Source organism: Anas acuta, chromosome 2 (genome assembly GCF_963932015.1).
Source record: "Anas acuta chromosome 2, bAnaAcu1.1, whole genome shotgun sequence".
NCBI classification, from domain to species: domain Eukaryota; kingdom Metazoa; phylum Chordata; class Aves; order Anseriformes; family Anatidae; genus Anas; species Anas acuta.
Window position 1 is genome coordinate 35148474 of NC_088980.1, and position 22924 is coordinate 35171397.

Sequence of the window (22924 nt, forward strand, 5' to 3'; positions counted from 1 at the left end):
CCTGATGTTTTCTTCGGGGTCTGTTTTTTCTGCCTGATGCAGCATCATTCCCACCTCATCCCCAGCACCGTGCCACTGGCCATGGGATATGATAATGGTGACACCGAGCAGTGCCAGCACCTGGCAACATTTCTGGGAAGCCCTGCAGAACAAGGTGACTCCACTATGGGTTTCATGACCAGCTGAACTCCCGGAGAGGTCAGTCACTGCCGTGGGCTGTGGGGTCACACCACCAGCTGCTGTGGATGTTGAGGGGAATACATTACAAGCACCACACCGCTTGCCCATGTAAGGCCACCGCGGGGAAAGGCGATGACAATAGGGGCTCATACCCAAATGCTGAGGCAGAAGTTCAGTGACAGGGCTGGTAACTGATACGAGTGACTGCAGGCGAGACCCCGGCACGGAGATCTGAGGGACAGCTGCGAAGGGCTGGGAGCACTCATGCACAACCCACCCACTCCAACCCAGCCACCAGCAGGGTGCTGAGGAGCAGCTCTGTCCCTGGCCACCCCGGCGTGCGGGCATAGTGCCCAGCCCAAAAAAGCCTCAGTCGATTACACCACCGTAACATCGTGTCGGCGGGCTCACAGTTTGACTGCTTACAGCAGATGGATGAACACTTGCCGGTTATCTGGTGCTGAGCGAGAGGCAGATTTACTTCCAGAGCTTGCTACTCTCATTTCTCCCAATGAAGCAGCAAGGCAGTACATCTGCAGTTTTGTTTTGTTTTCTTCCTTCCAAACATGGCTATGTTGCAGCGATGTCCATCACTGAAAGGGATGGGGTTTTTGGCTTGTTTTTGTGGGGAAGGCAGGAGGAAAGGAGGGAGGCAGGAGCTGCTGCTTTGTACAAACAAGCATGGTCTGAATTTCCAAACCTCAGCCACAGCCTGTGCGAGCTGAAAGCTGGCTCACCAGCAAAGAGATGCAGAGCTGTAAAGCAGGGTGAAAAGCCCTGAATAGCTGTGTTTGGGTGATGCTAATGTGAACTCTGTAAATAAAGGAAAGCATGAATTGCCACTTTGGTGCTGGGCAAGGGTCCACCCATCTCCATCCCCTCCCCTGTTCTTTGGGGGAATTGAGAGAAACCCCTGAGGAGACAGCCGTGCTGCTCCCGTGACTTAAAAATCAGAAAGCAATGCATGTGTTGCAGAAAAAGCTGTGCTGGCCACAAAAGAAGTATTGCACATTTTCTGCCAGCATTTCTCCAGCAAGACATCAGACCTTTACAGAAGGAGCTGAAAGAAGGCTCACTCACTGCAGTCTCTCTCAGGCTCCCTCATCTCTCAACAAGATCCATGCGGTAGGAAATTTGGAAAAGAGGTACAATTTACAATGGTCCATGAAAGACACAGACACCACCAGTAAGGGCTGTCTCCCTTTAAAAAAAAAAAAAGCTATAACATTTTATACTTTACCCAGCTTTGTTTTTGTTGGTGGGTGGTTGGTTGTTTTTAAAGGCTGGGAAATAGTTATTGAAAATTGGTCCAGAACACAGCCACTGACTTTTATCTCCTTGATCTTTAAATCTGGCCATGAAGGGTTACTGGTACCTCCTAGTGGGACCATATTATCAGTAGAGAGAATACAATAAAAAAGGTACAAATTTTCTAAATGGTTTTCTCTGCCCATTTCTGATGGGATCCAGCTTTAGAATAACAAAAGTTTGGAGCAGGTGGAGATACCACGCATTCTTGTTCCTTAAAACTAGAACACAAGGGAAACACAAGGGAGGTGGAAAAAAAAAACAGGAGCAATGCTTATTGAAAGGAAATCTGTTTATGCATGGTTTGAAATTGGAGCAGAGTTTCACTTCATTCTGTCTTGTGTCTTTGTGTTTCATATTTCATGCTTTGTGTAGCACTTGTTCAGTGTATTCCTTGAGGCTGTAACAGGTTGTCCCAAAAGTTTGTGGACTCGCTGAGCATACACTATCACAGAGCATGTCAAAGTAATAGGATCAATGAATTCAATACTTTTTATGAAAACCAAAATGTTTTAGTATTTTAAAGACCTAAGCTCTCCTCCTGACATCATAAAATGAAATGCTAAGTTATCTATTTGGAGTGTCTCAACAGCTTTGAAGAAAATAAAACAATTTTGCATGGAATTTCCTTCCCCATAGCTTAAAGATACACGAGTGGAAGAAATCCATTCTCCTCCTGAGGTCAGGGGAAATAAAAAATGAATGGTGCTATTTTTTTCCCCAAAATTCCCTTTTCAGCCAATTCTAATTTTAGTTGGTTTCAAGGGCATTTGGTCGGTTTCAAGTCCTGCCTGGTCAGTTTGTGCTTTGCCTTTGTTGCATGCTGACTGGGACTGGTGACACTGAGAATGTTTTAAGTACCTGATAAAACTATCACAACTGCTGGGGCCAGCTGAGACCCTCACCCCCCTCTGTGAGGGTTTCCTCTGGGCCTTGGCAGCTGGGCATCAGCTGGGCTGGCCAAGCCCTAATTGGGTTTCAGGCTCCCCCAGCTCCCCACTCCCCCTGTTTGGGGATGCTTTTGCCCCCCTGCACCCAGGACACTGCATCAGTGCCTGGTACACCTCATGGGTTTCCCATCTCCTTTGTAAATCTGCAACTAAACTGCACAACGGAGGGGTCCCTTAAAAATCCTGAGAGAGAGGCTGTGAAGCAGCCATCTGATTTCTAGGCTTGGTGCTAATTAAAAGATGCTCATGGGGACACACACACAGATGTGCTGGATCAGACTGGCAGTGCAGTGCTAAATTTCCATTCCTATCACTGCCCTCATCCTGTCCCCGTGCTTGATGCCCCACAAGAGGCAAAGACAAAGCTCACTTTCCCCCCAGTCTGGGAAGCATTTCAGCAAGCGGGCAGTGCTGCTGCTTGATGGCATCCTTAAACCTGCCTTATAGACCCATCTGCAAATTAACTCTTTTTTTTTTTTTTTTTTTTTCTTTTTTTTTCCTGGTGTTTGGATTCTAGATGGAGTGGCAAGGAGGAGGACCTGGATGTGATGTTCCTTCCTCAGTTGCTCCTTGCCTGCTGCATTTGCTGGGGTGTGTAGGCCTGCCCCGTAAATGAGTCCTCTAACTCACCCATATTCACAGCACAGGCAGAGCTTTACTTGTCCCAAAAAACTGTCAAGGCAGCAGCAGGTTGTGGCATTCCCACTTCAGGGATTTCTCAAAGGGAAAGCCTTTGAGAGCTGTCTGTTCTCACTCTGATGCTCATTTGCTTCTCTCTTTTTATTCTCGTGGTTCCTCCAAGGAAGCCAACATTTCCACAGTCCATTTTTTAGCTAAGCTGCTCTCATGCATTTTTCAGCAGCACTTCTCATGCATGGCATGTCACTCCTGAATTATCCACAGGGCCTTGGTTCCTTCCTGTCCCTCCTCAGCTTTTAGCATGAAGGCTTGCTCTGCCAGCGGTACAGAAAAGGGGCAATTGGGATTTCTGAAATTTATTTTAAGCAACAACTCTACCTTGCACTTTTTTTCCTCTGGGTCTCTCTGCCTTCTATCTGCTGGATGTGTTTCTGGTCCATGTGCTTTTCCGAACAGCAGCTATGCCATTTTACACATGCAGAGAAGGACTCCAGGTAATTCAGCCCCACCGCCCAGCTCTCCCTCCCAGCTCAGGACTCCTCCAGAAAGCACTGCCAAGGGCTGAGAAACCACCCCGGTTCAAACCCAAACCCAAAACACGATGCCCCCCATACACCTGCACCTCATTCTTGGGGAGGTGAATGAAAATGATAACTAGGCTTCCCAAGTCTTGCCTGATTTTTACCAGATTACACAGTAAAACTGTTATAAAGATGCTATCTGAGGTGGTCATTCCTTGACCACCACTCTTTAGGTAAAGTCTCACTGTAACCGAGGAGCACCACTCTGAAACCCCATCCTCTGCTCAGATTTTCATGATTTGACACTTAAGATTGTCCTTTTATAACTACATAAAGAAGAAAGAGCCATAAGCAGCAGTGTGAATGGCAGCAAATACTCATGGAGAGCTGGTGCCCTGCCTAGGACGTGGCTGGCTGATGCTGACTTGTCCTTGATCTATTTTTTCTCGTCTTTCACTTTCAGGGACTGCAGCAGGGACTACATTAAGTGGAGCTGTGTTGCTGGCAGTTTGGAAAAGGCTTCCCTTTGCCCAGGCTTCCCATCTCTTGTCTGTTTGCTCTCCGCAGACATTCGAAGGATGGAGTCTGGCTTGCATGAGTGCCTGTGGAAAACCCATTTGAAGTTTGCACGCTTGAATACTGCCATATAGCAGAAGTGCTGGGCTGAGATGACAAAGCTCTACCAGAGTCTCAAGCTTCAACCTGCCTAATGAGGGACAAAATCTTTCATCCACCACTGCTGCCACCATTTCTCTTCATTGTGTGCTCCGCAATTAGTACATTTAACAGGGACACTGCTGAACGCAGCACGGTCCCAGTTCCTCAGGACATTTTCCTGTAGCACAGGTACCCTGGCAGTTGGATGCAGGTCTGATTGTACCATTGGCAGACCAGCCCATGGCTGCAGGTGCTGCTATTTCAAGTGAAGGTAATAAAAAGAAGATTGCATTTCAGCCCTGCTCATACACAGCTCACAGTACAACCACTTTTCCAGGGCTGAAGCTTTGAGCAAACATCCTCCAGCAGAATAAAGCCCGTCAAAAGCAGCCCAAAGTGCTTTTCCCGATGACAAAATTTGCACTGATGCAGATGGAGGAAAAACCCAATCCTGTGTGATGTCGCTTGTGATGAACTCAGCCCTTTTCTGAACAGACAGGTTGAAATACTTGTAACAGACCCTTCACAGTCCATCTAACCTGTTAGAAAAGGAGAAAGATAATAAATTGGACAACTAAATTTGAATTACAAATAAATTAGAGGAAGCCACAATCAAGGTACTGACATCCAGTAAGTGGGGGGGGGGAAAAAAAAGAAGAAAAAAAAAAAAAGCTTTTGTGTGGGTAAATTATCTACTAAGAATTATTTACTTGGCTCTGCAAGCTCTCCGAACAGGGCAGACAGAAGCAGGTACTTTGTTTGCTGGTTCAGGCTTCTGGTCCTGAGAATCAATCTCTGACCATTAAGAAAACACGGCTGCCTTTTCAAGTGTAATTTATTCAATAAGATGCTTTTTTTTTTGTTCCATGATGCTGCAGAGATTCTTGATTTTCATTTGTCTTTGTCTGGAGATGTGAAATAAGTTTGCCATATTGTCCATTTCATGCTAATTTCTCAATATATTCATATATGCATTTTGGGCATGGGATTTGTGAAGGACTCTGCTGACTCTCAGACACTGCTGTTAAAAATGGAGATAAACCTGCTGAAGCTAATTTGACTCTATTTCTGTACAGCATGCAATATTAAAACTAATTGCACATGAGAGCAGCTGTTTTGGTTTGGGATTTTTTGTTCATTTGTTTGTTTGTTGTTTGTTGTTTTTTGTTTTTGTTTTTTTGTGGTTTGTTTGTGTTTTGTTGTTGTTGTTTTGTTTTGTTTTGGTTTGTTTTTTTGAGTATTTTACATTTGTGAAGAGAAGTGGTGCTGGGGTGGAAAGTGGGAAGCCCTGGCTCCTTCTCTGTGATGTGCTGCCTGCACCAGGTACCTCAGTCACTGATCTGCTCAAGGTGCTGGAAGAGGTTTTGGGTCAATGAGACCTTGTACCTCTCAGGGGCTCATTTCAGATGTACAGGTGAAGTGTTGGTGCCCCCAAAGTTTGGGGGCAGCTCCATCCAGTCCCTTCCTGAAGGCAGAAATGATATTTCAAGGCAAGTCCTTCACTCCAGGAGGTGGTTGTGGGGGTGTGAGGCAGGGCACGCAGACCATGGCTGGATTTACACCACCAAAAATGTGCTCCCTGGGACACAGGTGCAGGCAGAGCAGCGTTTTGTACCTCCTGCATCTTCATCTTCTGACTGTATACACGCTTCAGGCTACCGCTGGGTTATTTTTAGGTCACTTCAGGAATATATATTTCTGCAAGAGCTATTTCTGGGCGCGCTGCCAAACTGGGAACTGTAGCCATCTATACATCCCCCACAAGGATATATGGAAAACAGCCACTGCCAGCCTCTTCCTCACAGCCCCACGGAGAGGGGACATCAGTCTGCAGGAAAAAGGAGTGCAGAAGAAATGCCCCATTGTGCAATGAAGGTGGAGGCAGGTCCTGAGGAAAGGCGTGGAGGAGTCTGTGTGCAGAGGCAAGGGAAGGGGACCATTCTGCAGGGTGCAGAGGGCTTTGTGCAGCCATGGGGCTCTCTGAGAGCCTTCAAGCACATCCTGCTGTCCGTGGAAAGAGACAGAAAAAGCCTGGGGCTGTGGGGAGCTGCCTGCCTGACAAGCGGGCCCTGCCACGACTGCTGAACTCCAGAGGTTGCCTTGCAGGGTTTGCAAATTCCTCAGGAGAGAAATGTTGGCCTGGGTGTGGAGTCCTGGAATTTCTGCTGGGAGCATCTTTTCTCTTGTCAAAAAAGTGTTGTGAACCGGCAAGGAAATCACAGTTTCTCTGGGTTTGGATGTGTTTGCAAGAGTTTGATGCAGCTGGGATATACCATGTGTGTACTGAGCCCAAGTACCACAGAGGCAGAGTAGAAGAGCAGCCCTGAGCACAGAAACCAACCCAGCCTCTAGTTGTTGCTGTGCATTTTTGCTGGGCTTGAACTGTTCAGCACTCAGTGTAATAGGGCAGAGTGCTTTGAAACGTGGCCAAAGCTGCAAAACACAGTTAATTCTCTCTCTTAATCACTGGCAAAGCTTTAAAGCTAACAGAAAGTAACTGAACCCTTTTGGACAGCACTACCTTCTCCTGGTTTGGGTGTCAGGATTTTGTTGTATGCATCTTAATCATGTCCACAAGCCATGATGCTGTCAGCATTATGGGGAGAATTTTTTACTACAAAACTGCCTTTTTTTTTTCCCATACCACAAATGTATGGATCAGCTAAATTCTGCTGTACATAGGGGACCAATTTTCCACAAAAGAAATCAGTAGAGGAAAAGAATTTAAATGCTAAATTAACCCCCCAAAGAAAGCAATGTTTTAGCCCAGTGCCTCCTCCACGTCCAGAACAAATTTTGCTAAGAGAGAGTTTCATAAGGAATCTGTGTCGAAGTAGATCTATTATCTGATAGATAAGTAATGGGCTTCATCAGTCATTTTTATCCGCAGGAAGGGGGCAGAGGAGGGAAGAGGGAAGCGAGCCTGGTGGAAGGCTGTCCGTCGGAAGCATTACCAGACAGCGGGATTGCGTGTCTGCACGCAGACTTGAAAAGACACAGATCATCAGATACCAGCGCATGCCTTTGAAAACGGGTCATAAACATTAGAGGAAAGGATGCAAGGACAAAGGGAGTAACGGAGCTTTAAGCTGCAGAGGTTATTTAAGTGTGTGTACGTACGTGTGTGTGTCTGCATACGTGTAAACAAGCGGGATACAGAGCTCCGACTCTGTCAAACAACCCCATTGAGTTAAAGGCTTGTTTATAACAATATCGCTCAACACTCCTCTGCCTCCCTCTGTGAAGGGAGCTGTATTAAAGTACACTGTACAGTAGCATCTGAAACACACAGAGAGGCTTGGGGCAAGGAAAGCTGCACCAGGTAACGTGTTGTAGCAGCAGCTCCACCTGTTCCCAGGTGCTGGAAGATAGTTGTGTTGGCTTCTCCATTAAATTGCCCTCATCTTCCTGGCCTGGGATAACAAGCTGAGTTTAAGGAGCTGGTAAACTGTGGCAGCAGTGGGTTTCTGGAAGCTATTTGCCTCTTGTTGTCCCTAACAGGGCTTTATCCCTCTTGCGGCACAGATGAGGGAAATAGGAATCTGATGAGACAATAAGTCAGTTTGCTCATATTGCAGGAAGACAGAAGGTGAGATGGGAAAATACTGTGTGAGAAGCCCTATGTGTCTTTAGTGATGCAGCAGAACTGCATCATGTCCAAATCCTGGCAGAAATCGCGTTCAGCAGTTTGAGTTAATTGAAAATGGGCAGTATTTCTGAGCTCTATGTTTAGTGCTATGTCTTTACTAGAAACGTTGCTGTTCCTGTCCAAAATATGTAAGCATATGCTGTGGCTGGAAGTGGACAGTGTGCTCAGGCATCCCCTCCACAGAGGTAGACATCAGCCCTGTGAAAGGCCTCCCAAATGCTCCAGCAGTGTAGCCTCAAGTGTGTGGGGTCTTAAAGGGAAAAATATTGACATACTAGTGAGCACATGGAGCCCACCAAACACAGGTACAAATGAACTCCAAAATCCCCCATATACTTGCTGGCAAACAAACTCTGATATTGTAATAATCTGGCCAAACTAGCATATGCTGTAAGCTGTGTGCTAAACCCAAGCGTCAGTCACTCACCTGGCCTTTGCAGCTGAGGAGAGATGTTAAAAATCCCAGAGGTTGCTGGGCATTCCCACCATCACAGCCCAGTCCATCGCAGAGCAGCCCTTACCTCTGCCTGTGGCCTCTTCCTCTCCAATGTGGTCATGTCACAAAGTGCAAAAGGTTTTCTCCAGGTCTTGAGACACCAAACTTTTGAGACATATGGTCCTTGGAAAAAGAGAGAGGAAGGCCTAGCTTTCATTTTAGAAGAGGGGACACAGTGAAAAGCCAGAAGGCAAAGTTGTTTGTTCGGTGTTTTGATTCTCCCTCTCTCTGCACAGCCTTGAAAGCAGGAAGACGTTTTGGTGTCATAGGATGTGCCAGCACACCCCAGCTGAGAAAAAGCAAAAGAGAGTGTAGAGAGGGATGAGAGTCCACCCAAAATGGTAAGTCGTGCCGACGGCAGGCCAGCCAGGACAGCTGCAGCCCAGGCACTCCACCAGGTGACCAGAGGACCCCAAGTCTCCTTCTCGTCCTCTGCCAGGTGACCAAACCATCCTCAGACGCAGCAGGACTGAATGATGAAGCTGCCACACGTGGGATCAAGGATTAATGCATGCTCAGAGCACTGAAAGGGATATTTTCTCAGCGGGTTGTCTTAAGCACCACTTTTAAAGCTATCGTACCAGTGAGTGACACAGGGATGTTATGGAGCTGCAGAAGAGCTTCAGACTATTATTATTATTTTTATTGCTAAGCGCAGTTGTCCTAGTTTTAAGAGGCAAGGCTGATGAAATTTATTGCTATATTAATAATCCTCATCATACCCTTTTTTGCAGATCTCTCTTGCATGTTCCTTTAAAACCCATGAGATCATCTGCTGCTTGTTAATGGGAAGCAGTTTATTGTGAAGGAGGACGAACTGACAGATTTTTGTTCCCATGAACTGTATAAGAAATCTAACAAACCAGATGCAGATGGATCAATACTGGCTGTTCTTTATTTATCACCCCCTGTCTTCCTCACTTTATTTTTATGGCTATTAAAGATGCTATCATTGATATACCATTTTTGACTGTCTCTCTGTAATGTATTCACTGGACAATGCTGCCATTGATATCCACGTAAAAGGCTGGGATACTGAATAAGCTGGGGGAGTGGTGTGGTCTGTCTTTCTTTTTTACAGCACCAGGTTTAGCTGGGGCTGGATCTCCAGTGGGATACATTTCTGTAATGCTCCAGGAGGTGAGAGGTAAATTAGATTTTTGTCCTGAGCGTGTGTGTACTTCCAAGTGTGCTTGGGTTTCCCTTTAGGTGGGACCTTGGCCGGGTAGTTCGTTGGCTCTGTGCTTCATTCAAGTCATTTCCTTTGGGCTTGTGATCACCAAGAAACATAGCAGTGCCTGACTGCAGCTCTCTGATGATGCAATTTCAATTAAAACTCACTGCTCACTACAGATGAGGATGATCCATGCTCTAAACCATGACATTTTGTCAAAAGCAAGCAGCTGACAGAAGCTGAGTGAATCTGAAGCTTGACGTGGCTTGCACAGACTGACAGCCTCGTGTCAGCTCATTTGACTGTCAGCAAGAGAATTAAACCTGATTATGGAAACATGGGTATGGGAGATGAACACGTCTGTGCCACAGTCCTGATTGCATCGGCCAGACAACGTCGCACCCATGAGCCAGGGGTCCGTGGTCCACCCTGGTCCTGGCAGCAGTCTGGGGGTGGCAAACCAGCTCCAGAAACGATGTGCGCCCCCTGCCCAGGGAGTTCACAGCCTGTCATGCACTTTCTGTTTTGGATGAATTTAAGGGCCTGGGATCGAAGAGGCAAAAATTAGACACTGAAAGCTTGATTTTCCAGGGAAGTCAGCTCGGGTTCTGTTAAAAGCAAAACAAAACAGAACAACCCCCCTAAGTTTTTTTGCAAGCAGCTCCTGCTGTGCTCTTGCAGCAAGATTTGCCTCAGGTGCCAAAATGAGTGTGTGATGCTTCTGTAAATCTGGCAGCAGGTAGATAGAACTGCACAGTGTGGAAATCTGGCCTATATACTGAGTCAGCATCAGTGAGGCAGTCCCTGCAGATTTAACAGGAAGAAAATGAATCCCTTTGCCCTGTTAAATCTGGGACAAAACAGGTAGAAATCCAGGCCTAAAGCCTTACAATAGAAGGAAATATTATTCTAGCAACTCAATTTGCTAAAAACAAATGGTGTGACATTTAAATTGGGGCATCTATCTCTAGCAACGCAGCACCTCTAATCAGTTGCTCACCTATCCATTTGAATGCAGTGAAGGCAGAGGTACTGCATTTACAATTATAGCAGATGACTTCATCCCTCTGAAATGACTTTAAAAGATTAGAATTCATAGATTATTTATTAACTCTTAGTGAATGTATTTCCAGAATGGAAACAACATATTGCATCAATGTCTGGTTCCCCAGTTTAACTATTTTAATTAACAGGGAAATGTATACTGCTGTAAAGAACTCTGCCTGCATACCATTGTGCGAGGCTTTTTCCTACTTGTTTCCTTTTTAGTACAAAGCCTTTGTTCCTTTAAACTCATGTTAATAACAGTGATCATAACACTGGAATCATCCTGTGATAACTCATAAATAATATTTCTAGCTAAAACAAAGCTATTTGGCACAGCCATCCAAAACAGGCAGCACAACAGTTTCATTGACCCATTTTGATAGCGAGCATCTGATTCACAGGTTGGCAGAGAGATCTGTGACAGAGTGGTACTGGCAGCTTAACTCAAACGCTTTTGATGCCCAGATAACAAAAAACACCTCGTGTAAGTCCATGAGAGCAACCACAGCATATCCAGAATTGTTTTCCTTCCTTGTTGGATTTTTGTCCCCCTGTTAAGCCCTTCACTCAGTTCTTGGATAGCAAAACAGCATGCCTTAGAAGTGGTAAAAAAAAAAAAAAAAAAAAAAAAAAAAAGCATAAACACTGTGTTCCAGACCTCCAAATCAGGTGTCACTCCAGATGAAATATAAAGTTGTCCACAACTAAGAGGAAAGAGTCTTCCAGGGAAGGCTGAGAGAAGTCAGGCAGCCGTGGAGCCAGACCAGCTGCAGTGGGGGGAATGCCACGTCCCTCCAGCAAAGCTGCGGGACGAGGACATGGTAAACACAGCCCTGGACAGCCCTTCTATGGGAAAAGGGGGAGATCAAAGGCAGGAGGCAGCCCTGACCCTAGCGGAGGTTTTACTTGGATGATGTGTCATCCCAGCAGAAAAAGCCAACAACATAATTCAGGTGCTGTCAGGACAGAAGGTCACTTTTAAAGAAATGGTGATATGATTATCGAGGTATTGTTTGGGAGTCCTTGTACGGAGCAGTTCACAGGGGCAGTGAAGAACTAAACCATTTCAAAGCAACATAAGTATATATTTCCTCTTTCTCTATTGCTGATGATTTTCATCTAGGTTATATGCATTGAGCTTAATCATTGAGCATTTGAAAACACAATTTATAATGCTTATAGGCTAAAATAGGTAAAATGTTACCACAAGCTAAGATGCTATGGATTAACTTCACCTAAATGTTCTGATTCATTAAACAACTACACTTGTGTGGTGCCATCCCTGAATGATGGGACATTTCTGCAAAAGGCAGTGTAGGATAAGAGCTATAAGGTAAGGATCATCGGAAAGGCACAAGAACTAAGGACTAGAAAGAAGATCCATCAAGTTCATGTCAGGCTGCTACAAGAGGACTTGTTCTCTTAAATAACTGAGTTGTGTTTTTAAACTCTTGCACTTCACTTTTTCAGTTGTGAATTTGAGAGTGGATTAGTTACCAGGAATTGCCAAGCTGGTCTGAATATGAATTGCCTTCAAGCCTTGTCAAATGAAGCATGAGGCTCTTCTTTCAGATCGCCAAAATACATCTGCTGTTTTATATCACAAAGACATTTGCTTTTGGAAAGGTGCTTTCACAATTCTCTGAAAAATTTGAAATGGAAGATCTTGTTCCAGAAATTCTCCACATCCTAAATTTCCTCCTTTATTATTTTTTTTCTTTGTATTTTTTTGGACAGTTGATTTTTGTATGTTTGGACAATGTGCTTTGAACAGGCAGCCAAACTTGTGCATACTGATGGCTTATTCTTTCCTGGTTGCTACAAACAAAGGTAATTTCAGTGCTGAAAAAAAGTTTAATTATATTTGAAGACAAGCAATGGCAGGACCTGGTCATGCTTAGTATAAACCCTCATCATTCCTCTGGGCCAAATCCTGAAATTCTTTTATGCAGTCTTTTATTTGCCCAAACGTCCTTTATCTTCTAGCTTGAATTCAATACATGCAATGGCAGCTGAAGTGGAGTTATGGGATGTGCTAGGGAAGGCGCTCTGAGCTAGCAGCAATTTGCATGTTTAATTAACTCTATAATCAGGACACTTGGGCAAGACTTTTTCAAAGGAAACATTCTACACCTGTAAATGTGCCATTGTCAGAAACAGAAACCATTTGTGCAAACCTCTCATGGCCCAGATGGAGACACTGGACTTTTGGCTGCTCCGTTTCACCTTCCATGAATCTGGGATGCCATCCCCACACCTCCCCTTCCTACTGGCAGGGAAAGGCTCAGGCTATTCTGTCTCATGCATGCAAATTCCTCCCACACACCCCCACCCCCAAATCTGCAGCTAAAGCTTAGGTGAAAGCATTCTTATTACTGCTAAGACAACAGCAGATTAAATAGGATGAACCGATCAGCTATACTTCTTGTAAAGTTATCCCCAGAGATAAATGTACAATGTTGTTATGGAGGCTGCAGTGGTGTCTGCAGCGTAACTAAGGCTGACAGACTGCTTGCATGTGGGTGGCTGTCTTCTTTCCAGCTGTGACCAGCTGAATTATATCACCTGTCCCACTTGATATATTAGGATATGCCCAAACTCAAGATGCATGTTGCTGCAATAGGGAAATTAATGTCCACCACTGGAGGCAATTAATAATGATTAGGAGCAAAACAGCAGGGTTAAATCTGTGCATTTAACAAAGTGTTCATACAGCTTTTTTATACTATACTTCAGCCACCAGGTTCTCTCAAATTTCGACTCCTTTTCTGGGGGGCCAGGACAACCTTACCTTAATTAATGGGGAAACTTAGTTGAAATGTCAAAGTTGTTTCAGTGAGACATGTTTATTCATTACTTAATTCCAGCTTTGGCATGGGGAAGAAAGCATCAAACATGCCTGTGTAAAAGGACTCCATAGAGAAAAATGTTAACATCCACTTCTGTGTCCATTTTCATTCAGAACAGCACAGCTGAATGTATTCATGTTTGAAGTCGCCAGCATCTCTTTGATTTCTGGACTCCTCAGCCAGTGTACTAAAAAGTGGCAGCAAATTGGCACATAGAAAATTTGCAATGCTCAGTTTAGTGCAACTCCTTAATTACCACAGAAAATGGTGAGTGATGGCTTATTAATTTCTCTTTTGTGGCCAAAATGTGATTTCAGATATGAACACCGGGCATCTAAAAGGAATAGGATTCTCTTTCATATTTTAAACATCTAGGATATAGGAAGCCTTGTAGTGTAAAATGCTTTATGAATCTGTAAGAAAACATACACTATTGCCAAATACAGGCATTCCAAACTTGATGATAAATGTTTCTACAGTCACGGGAATTTCCTTTTGTGTAGTTTTAATAATAATAAGAATCCTTCATATTTCTGAGATTTAAAGCATGCACACAGTCTCAATTCTTTTATCAGCCTTTTGATTTTTGATTGTTTTGTTTTGTTTTGTTCTGTTTTGTTTTTTCCACATTTTCATAGCCATTCACATGTTCCTTGCTAGCTGTATCTTTCCAAGTTTCTTATGTGATAAAAAGGGTTTGGGGACTACTTCTCCATTCTCATGCTTGCAGTCTATGGTTAGGTTGTTTGTAGAATCTCTAAAAGTTTGGCTTTGGCCACTTGCAATATAACTGCAAGCTCAGTACAAATATAATGTGAAAGCACTCCTCAAAATGAAAACACTGTGAGTTCAATACTGATGTGCCTCGCAGTTCCTGCCAGTTCACAAGCCCACTGTCCAATTTACATTCTGCATGTGAATGAAAATACAGAAATGTATTAGCTAATCGTCAATAAGGAGTCTCATGCTTGCTAATCTAGACGTACAAGGAAAGCTTTTTAGACTTAAAAGTGTGATGCACTCAACTGCAACCTAATGGCTGGTAGGAAAGCCACTTTGTAACTGTGAAACATCATTTTGGGGGGGAGGTTTTGTTTGCTTAACTTGTCTACACAGTGTATCATCACATGATTATTTAACTTACATTCTGTCCTGAATACAGAATTGCCAAACTTCCTTCCCTTTCACTGGAAAAAAATGTACTTTTTTTGGTGTTTAGGACAATGAGCAAAATAATCCATACAAAATGCACTTCACTGAAAATAGCCAAGAACTAGAGAACCTATCAGATTATTTAAAGCACATCAATTTCTGGAATAGTAATACAAAAATGGAAGTTAAAATTGAAAAGAAAAACAGAAGGTTATTCAGAATGAGCATAGAGACAAGAGACCTGCTCAGCAGACACAGCACTGCTCTCATTGACTTGGCCCAAGCAGAGAATTTGTTATTAGATGTAGACTCCTGCATTAAACACGGTGGTAATGATTGCTCTGATCTGGTTCCTTCTTGTGAAGAGGGAACGGTACTGACAAGACAAATGGGGCTATAAATATTATTTCAAGACCAAGAAGAGAGACCTTGAAGGGATGAGATACTGACCCAAGACAATGCCTCTCCTGTGAAAGGGAGGGTTGCCAAAAGGTTTTCCACATTCAAATTGCTGTTGACTGCACAGAGAAGCAGAAATCTTTAATCACTACTGCAATATTAATTGAAGAAGAAATCTACTCTGTACAGAGTGCTAGTTGTGAAAAAAGTAACTGATGACATATATGAGGAAAAAAAAAAGTCAAAAAAAATACACCTTTCATCTGTATGAAAGCAAATCTTGAATTGTTTCAAGTATTCTATATAATTATCTGTAAATTTAGACTCCCTTGCTGGCAAATGGGGCAAAACAACCAAGAAAAGTTGTATAAATCTTAATATGATATGATGATGATGATGATGATGATGATGATGATGATGATGATAATAATGAATTTAACTCTACTTGGGTTCAGTTGATCTCAAGCAAGACCTGGCTTTTGTGATAGCTATCATCATGAATCCATGGGTTACCTGCTTTGTCCCAAGAATTGTATTCTTCATTTGCTGAATTAGTCTTCAGTGTATAAATAAGAGCATAGGCAGGTAGCTTTTCTGCCTGAAAGTTAATTTTCTCTGCTATTATTATTCTGACTTAGTTGACTTATAGCAATTATTTATGCAGACCTATCTCTCTAACCTAATCAGTTTCAATACATTTTTTCTCCAGCACTCAACCTTGGGTGGCAGGAGAAAGGCTATTATTTCAGATGCTGCTTTATTGGATGACAATAACAAGCGTATAGGGAATAATTGCTCAATCTTGTTGTTGGTTTTAAGATACAAGCTATAGCAGGCTGGGCTGGACCAAGGAAAGGAGCAGTCATCTGTTCACAGGTCCTCAGGCTACGTTTGCTTGATCTTTCCTCATCACAATGCCTTGATCTAAGAACAAGGAGCGCTGTGTGCAGCTGCGGAATGAAAACACTGTGATATTTGTCTCTTTGTCCATTGATCTGAGCACTGCTCAACATGGATCTGAAGGGTTTTGGTGTGTCTCACAAAACCCAGTGAAATTGGCTCTCATTTATCCTGTTATTTGGCTATTTATTTTTGCTCTTTTCTTCCCTCTGGGCCTGAATTTGACACATGGGTTCACGGCAGCATTTTCAAATACTTTGCCTCTGTAGCTGGGTTAATGAAGAGATGGTCAGTTAGAAGCCTGCTTTTGGAAGTTTTTTTGTTTTGTTTTGTTTTGTTCTAAAAAATAAAATTGCACCAGATGTTTATTTAGAAAGCTGGTAGAGCAGACTGAGAGTAATTCCAGTTTCTGCATGTGGAAATTGGAATTCATTATTACTGGGCACTAAATGTTCGGATGCTTTTCTGAGGTCCTTAAATCTATTTCATTTCCATGTTGACAGAGATATTAGACAGCTGTTGGAAAATCTGTCCCTTCTTTCAGTGCTGCAACAAGAAAGCTTTCCGTTTAACTACCAGGGGTCAATAAAGCTCTTTAATGTACTTATCAGTGCTGAGTGAAGTGAAGGAAAGTATAAGAAAGATTTCTTTCACTTCAATTTTGTGTGAAACACCGTCTATTCCAGCTTACCAGTGTCGCTGCTGTTTGTGATGGACTGGAAGGCTGAAGCACGTTTTCTGAATGGTGTCACCAAGGCTGGGATGTGGCAGGCCCGTTGGTGGCAGATGCAGCATGGCCAGCAAGGGGCTTTGCTTTCTGCAGGCTTTTGGGGACGGAGCAGGAGAGTGTCCCTGCTCTGCACACAGGTAGGTCAAAACTGACAGTCCCTTCCTGCACCTATCGTCAGGCAGGAGCTGGAGCAAGCCATTCTTCAGGGATACAAGGGTCTTGTGCATTTTTGTGGAGCCACCTGCACCGTTGCAGAGATCGCCTCATGGCCACATCCTCTCTTGCTTGCAATCAAGCAACATCACTATGGAAACTGCTCGCGTGGAAGAACAATATTAGGGGAGGCAGTCTGTATTGTTAGCTCTCCTTAATGCAATATGTGTCTTAGTCTTTTCTCCCAAATGTGGAATTAGTGTCTGGTTCTGCTCTTTATGGGAGCTCTCCTATCCCAGCTGTTTTGCTTCCCCACTTCCCCAGGCCATTTTTTCTTGACACCTGATTTTTCTTTCTCTTCACTCTGCTCTCTGAGAGCTTGCATCCTTGCTCCCTGGGTGCTTGACACTGCCAGCCCTGCTCTCCCCAGCTGCTCTCTTCCCTCTCCTGCTTGCAAGCTGTGTTGACATGATCCAGACCTGCTGGTGGCACTGCCCTGAACAAAAGCAGCTCTCCTTTCTTTTCTTGTATTCTTATGGCATGAGAGGAGGCCCAAATGGGGCATCTCAGCGATGTCCTCCACCTTTTGACCAGCTGCTTCATCAGAATTTCAAATTCTTCTTAAGAATATGGTGTCCAGGTGACTACCAGCACGTCTGCAGAGGAGAAGGACCCAGCTTCATCCAAGCTTCAAGGCTGCCTTTCAGCAGGTTGTTGAACACAGAGCTTTTTACACTGCTCACTCGTTTGCCTTATTCAGATGGGAGAAATCTCTGAGGGTATATTGTGAGTCCCTTTTAAGAACTTAAGCATTGTATCCCCTTACTTTCCTGGAAAGCAGGCAATAATTCAGAAATACAAAGCTGAAAAAAATCTGTGCCTAGTGGTGACTTCTGGAGAGCAAGGGGCTCACTGTGTCCTCTTTCAGCCTTGGCCCTCAGTAATGCTGTGCCATAGCTCCAAGCCTCTATAACACCCTGTGTCCCTGGTTAGCTATTTGCAAAGTATATATAGCACCCGTTTCTTAAAAGAGCACTAAGAGGGTGCACGTTCCAGTCTGCATGGATATAGATCAGCATAAAGTCTTGTAATAACTAATAGACGTTCAGTGCTGTCCTTTTCTGACAGATGATTTCCTGAGTTCACACTTTGAACTGAGCTTATAGGGATATTTTATAATAATTTTCCAATTGGGTGCTTGGCCCTCAAAATCAGTAATCTAAACCAGCATGCAAGAAGTAAAAAATATTTTCTGCTGGTGTAGGCAATGAGCACACTAGCACTCTGACATGAGTGTAAATGCTTCGCAATTGTTTGCTATTAAATTTTTAAATCAATTTTCCAATAGCTTTAAATACTTGGGTAAAACCTTATAATAGGTTAGCTAATCATGTTAGCTTTTATAACATTATGTGAATTCAGACACATAGTTATGCTAAAATCTTTCCCACTTGCATACCTCTCACGCAGATTACAAAGGGAATGTGTTATAAACAATAAAACCTGGAGGGGGGGGGGTGCCAATTGTCATCCCTTTTCTGCTGTTCCATTAAACACAGAGACAGTGATGCTGGCCATTGCTTTGTAAAGGAAAAACAACAAGTTTACGGTTCCTCATTTCCCATGGCAAACAGATTGCTTATTTTAATTTTGAAAATAAAACGATGGAGGCGATGTGGGTCTGTAAATAAGAGTGCGCATCTCAATTTTCTGCAAATGCTTAAGTGGTTTACATCTGTTTCCTCCCAGTTGTATTTCTCAAACATGAATTTCCATTTTAAAAAGAGTCATAAAATCACTACTGTTTCTCTGTGGATCTATTAGCAATAAAATAGCCTACAGAGGTTTGCACAGCCATGGAAAATGTACAGTGATAATAGGCTGTCCTGCTGTTACATGGCTTATGCAAACTTTACATTTATCACTGCAGAACCATCTATCCGCAGGGTTGGAGTACAGCAAACAACTGAATAAAAAAGACCAAAAGAAGGAAGATGATACAGAAAGCTCTATATACACATCATTAATCAGACATGATGAATTCTCAAACTTGAATATATGTTTTCTCAGAGCCAACGGAGGGAAAAAAAATGCTGATCACAATCTGAAATGCAAAACTTTACATAAAATTAATCTCCTGCAAACTGGTTTTGCACTAAAGGACAGAGAGAAAAAGAGAAAGACAGAGGGATAAAACTTGTTTTCATATCTGTCTGTTAGCTTTCATTTATGGCACTCCTGCTGTCCAAAAACTAGCATCTTATGGAAAAAACCTTGCAGGCTGTTTGATGCTAGAGCCACTCAGCAATCATTGTGAGTCAAAATGACAGGTGTATGAAAAGGCAGGAGCTGCAGACAGACCCAGGAAGATCCCTAAACTGAGGTGACCCACTCACCAGGATCAGAGACACCATTTTCAATAGCCAGCCACAAAGCCAGTGCTGCCCCAGTTTGGCATCTCCAGCTGGATGGGGACTTACAGGCAGCTCAACAGGGACCCTGGTCACCTAAGCCACAGAGAAAGCTGGAAGTGGCAACCACAGCATTGCAGCTGGAGGTCTTCAGAGGTTTGCCACTGCAGGCAGAAGCTTCAGACTCATCTTTTTCATGGCCCAGGGTGTAATGGAGTGTTTCCTGAGGCAGACGGGAGCAGCCGGTGCATCTTGACCATGTTGTCTGTTCGTCAGTTATGTGTCCCACCTCTGATCAGCAAGGAAGATGGCTGGAGAACCATTAAACCTGCTCTTGACCACAGATGGACTGCTTGGTGTCTTCCAGAGGAACAGTGGGCTGCAGCTCCTACAGAAGAAGCACGCACAGATTAATCTCTCACGACAAAGCCTCATGAGGTTGTTCCTCTTTTACGTTGGTCTAATATAAATGTTTAGGAAGATGAAAGCAAATGGCTGCTCTTTATGGATGGCAGAAGGCGACAGTAATATCTTTGGATGCTTCTTAGCTGAAGGGTAAGTGGAATCAGAGAAAAAGAGGGGACAAACAAAAGGGGAAGAAAACTGGCTTCTGGAGGGGTCAGGAAGACTGGTGAGAAATAAAGCATCTCCCCGTTTGGATGGATACATGCCATTGTTTGAGCCTCTAGCTTCACAGGAAGCCAGAAAAGCGCCCAGTCCAGGCACACAACATCAATCTGGTTGCCTAAACAGAGTAAAAAGCTGAATGAAGAGAAATGATTCCTGAAGAGAAACACAAGACGTATACGAGCTCGGAAAGAGCAATGAACTTATTGTAGGTTACACTGGAATCAAAAGCAAATTATCAAAAGTTTCTTTCTGAAGGTCTGTGTGCTAGCTTCTCCTTTGTATAAATGCATCATCTTTTTCTCTTATCAGGGATCTTGTGGGAGGCATGACAGCAGCCTTTATTGCTTGTAAATGGCACGCTGAAAAACACGTGACAGACTCATTGTTGGTGGAGTCATGGTTTCATAAAAGTACCTCTGTGGATGAGCCTGGTCCTGTGAGATCATCTCAGTGCACTGGTGTTTTTAGCTGAATGTATGCATAGTTAGAAATTTCAGCTTTGTGACCATGAGCTTGGCTGCTGACTGTTTTAAGGGAGTCTCAGTGATGATAAAACACTTCCACGTTTCAAGATCATTGAAACAGCTTCAAAAAACTCCATCACACTGGAAGAGGCTACTTTTCTCTCTCCTCTCAGATTGCAATTTTACGTGATTTTAGGTGTCCTGAAGGTTTGTTTCTTCAGCTAGCTCTTTTGTTGGGGTCAGCGCATGATGTGACAGCTTCATTATTTCTGAGCATAATTATTACACAATGACTTTCAAAGGCAGTTTTTGAGTGCTGCAGCATATATTCAACATGAAGGCTGACCGTCACCCCTTTAACTCCATATAAATCCTCTTCTTTCCTTCAATGCTGAGAATCACATACTGGAGCTAACATTGTCCAGTGCTCTAGCACTGACCCTAACCTTCAAGAAATTGGAGGGACTCATGGTCTGTGTGTTTATGCTATCCAGGGCATTTCTCATATTCACAGGAAATATAAGGAACCACTTTGTTGTGGGAATGTTCCTTGATGCAAGTGAAACCATGGTTGTGTTCTGGCCCCGTAGCTGTGGAGGCTGGATTGCAGGTCCTGGTTTTTACTTTATGAGCAAGTGTGTGAAATCTGCAGAAAATTATTACTTTGCCTATCATTTTGCAGCACAGGGATACCTCTCTTGTTTCAGCAAGCTAAAAGTAAAGAACAAGCTTTAAGGACTTTGTCACCTGAAATTATCACAAGAGAATTTTGAGATTGGCTACCAAAAAAAAAAAAAAAAAAAGTATTCTGGAAGACCTAATTAGAAAAACAACACCCTTAGTCATGGAAATAGAAATGGTACTATGAGATTAATCAACAAAATATTAACACGTGTACAGGACAGTGGTTTTATTCAGCACCTGGTGATTTTCCATCTTGAAAAAGAGGTAATTAGCAAGTGTTTAGCAAATATCTAGGGAACACAGGACTGCTTTTCAGGTGAAAAACAGGGGTTATGATCTTGGGCAACAGGATTTTTACCATCAAATGACTTAAGTTTTCATACTTGACTGCTATTAGGATTCCCATAATGTTGCATTAGGGATGTTAACACAATTGTTACAGTTAAATTCCAACTCAGCTTTCAGCAATAACTGCTTTCCTGTCTAAAATCCCCCTGAGGTTACAGATGGGTGGAAGTCTGAACTCATCCCATTTCAAGCATTTCTGTGCACAGAGAGTAGTTCAGTGGACAGTGCAGTCCAGGGATGGCCACACCTCAAGGGTGTTGCACAACTTGCCAGAGTTTGCCAGTCTCTTGGTGGAACACACAGACATCCTGGAAGACCAAATGGAGGTCACCAATGAGTCTATAGGTGCCAGGGCATGGCTGTAAAGTGCAGGCATTCCTGGGTCCAGGTGGCTGAGTAAAAAGACCTGCCTGAGCTGCAAAGGTGGGTGGTGACTCTCCACAGAGAGAGTCCTCCTCTACCAAGGGGTGAGGAGCTGGTGGGTGCCCACCGCAGGCAGAGCACCACCACTCAGAGAGACATGAGGTATACACCAAGTGACCAGACACAGAAATCACAACATTTCTGCAGAACGTTGGTTTTTGTTTTTGTTGTTGTTCATTGTTTCTAATTGTTCCAGCTTCACACGCATAGAGGAAAGGCTGAAAGTATGAATCATTGCACAAATCTTCTGTGTTTTAAGGCTATCTCATACCGAACTTTCGGGATGCATGCAGAAAAGAGAGGAAAATCGTGGCTAAAACATCATTTTAAGCAGTGAAAATATCTTCCTGCTACTCAACCTAGTTAAAAAAGCAAAACCCAATGAGCTCCTGCAGTTCCTACTGACAGCAGCTCCATAACATCGTCACTGATATGAACCTTAGGACAACGCTCTCCCTGCTGATGGCACTCCATAAATAATATTTCTACTCATTACTAAAACCTGAAAAAACTCAGAGAAGAGAAATGTCATGTGCTTGAATATAACAATATTACCCATCTGAAAGCTAATGCTCCTATTTTTTTCCTCATACTGCACACAATATTGAAAAGACTACTATAAGCTATAAGTGAGGTTACCTGTATTTTTTTTTCTCCAGGAATCTTCCCACTTTCTAGAGTTACTGAATGCCATAGAGGAAAGGAACAAGTTTAAAAAACAATTAGTAGGACATGTGGTGCTCATTCTTGGCTGAAGCTGCACATTCTCATCTGCCTGAAAATACTCAGCAGTCGTTCATGAAAAATGTTTTTGAACTAATGAGCTATATTTGCATTCCCCTTAGAACGGATTCAGAATTTTTCATCTACACTGCACCATGAAAAATGGATGTGTTTTTCACAGAGGTAATTTGAACATAAACCACCGCATCAATGGGAAGACAACCTTTGCAGAAACTTTTTAACTTAGCACATTCCATTTGTTTTCACTGGGGAAGGTCAAACTTGTGTGAGAGATGTAAATTTCATGCACAAACCTAGATGCTGATGAGATTTGTTTTTGTAGATAATCTGCAGCAGAGAAATTTTTCATAATGTCACTGCAAAATAAATTAAAATGTTCATCTTCATATGGCTGGTTCCATTGCATTAAAATAAAT

At 43.3% G+C, this 22924-nt stretch overlaps 2 long non-coding RNA genes across 2 annotated transcripts; one reads left to right on the plus strand and one right to left on the minus strand.

Annotated features, from left to right (window-relative positions):
- Positions 1-1049: 1049 nt before the first annotated feature.
- Positions 1050-4947, plus strand: LOC137852472 (uncharacterized). The gene is made up of 2 exons (XR_011093861.1): positions 1050-1325; positions 4062-4947. It is a non-coding gene; the product is annotated as an uncharacterized lncRNA (long non-coding RNA).
- LOC137852471 (uncharacterized) lies at positions 4657-19783 on the minus strand. The gene is made up of 3 exons (XR_011093860.1): positions 19201-19783; positions 8332-8523; positions 4657-4794 (listed from the first exon to the last, which is right to left on the minus strand). It is a non-coding gene; the product is annotated as an uncharacterized lncRNA (long non-coding RNA).
- Between the last annotated feature and the right edge of the window lie 3141 nt (positions 19784-22924).